The sequence below is a fragment of the Cryptomeria japonica genome, chromosome 11 (genome assembly GCF_030272615.1).
Source record: "Cryptomeria japonica chromosome 11, Sugi_1.0, whole genome shotgun sequence".
NCBI classification, from domain to species: domain Eukaryota; kingdom Viridiplantae; phylum Streptophyta; class Pinopsida; order Cupressales; family Cupressaceae; genus Cryptomeria; species Cryptomeria japonica.
The window spans coordinates 506,414,460-506,415,058 of record NC_081415.1 but is presented as its reverse complement, the minus strand read 5'-3'; positions in this window follow the sequence as shown (position 1 = coordinate 506,415,058).

The window sequence follows — 599 nt, the reverse complement described above, 5'->3', positions numbered from 1 at the left end:
GCGGTTGGTCTTGTCTCTAGGTTCTCCCATGATCCTCATGAGAGCCATTGGCAAGCTGCCAAACATATATTGAGGTACATTCGGGGCACTACACAGTTTGGCATTCACTATACTTCAGGATCCCCTCACATTGTTGGCTTCACTAACTCAGATTGGGCCGGTGATGCTCATGACCGGAAGTCTACTTCCGACTTTGTTTTTTGCCTCAGTTATGGTCCTATCACATGGTCTTGCAAGAAGCAGTCTGCTACTGCATTATTATATATAGAGGTTGAGAACCGAGTAGCGGTGTTAGCTAGTTAGGAGGTCTCATGGCTTTGACAATTGATGACTCAGTTTGGGTTCCCTCCTGATAGTCCCACTCTTCTTTGGTGTGACAATCAGAGTGCCATTCACAATTCCCGCAACCCAGTGGAGCACCAAAGGACTAAACATATTGATCTTCACATGCAATTAATCAGACAATTGATTCAGGATGGCTTTCTCATCTTGGAGTACATTCCTACAGAGGAGTAGGTTACTGACATATTCACTAAACCTTTTGCATCTCCGCGCTATCTTCAGTTGCACTCTATGCTTGGGGTGAAGGAAGTTGTCCT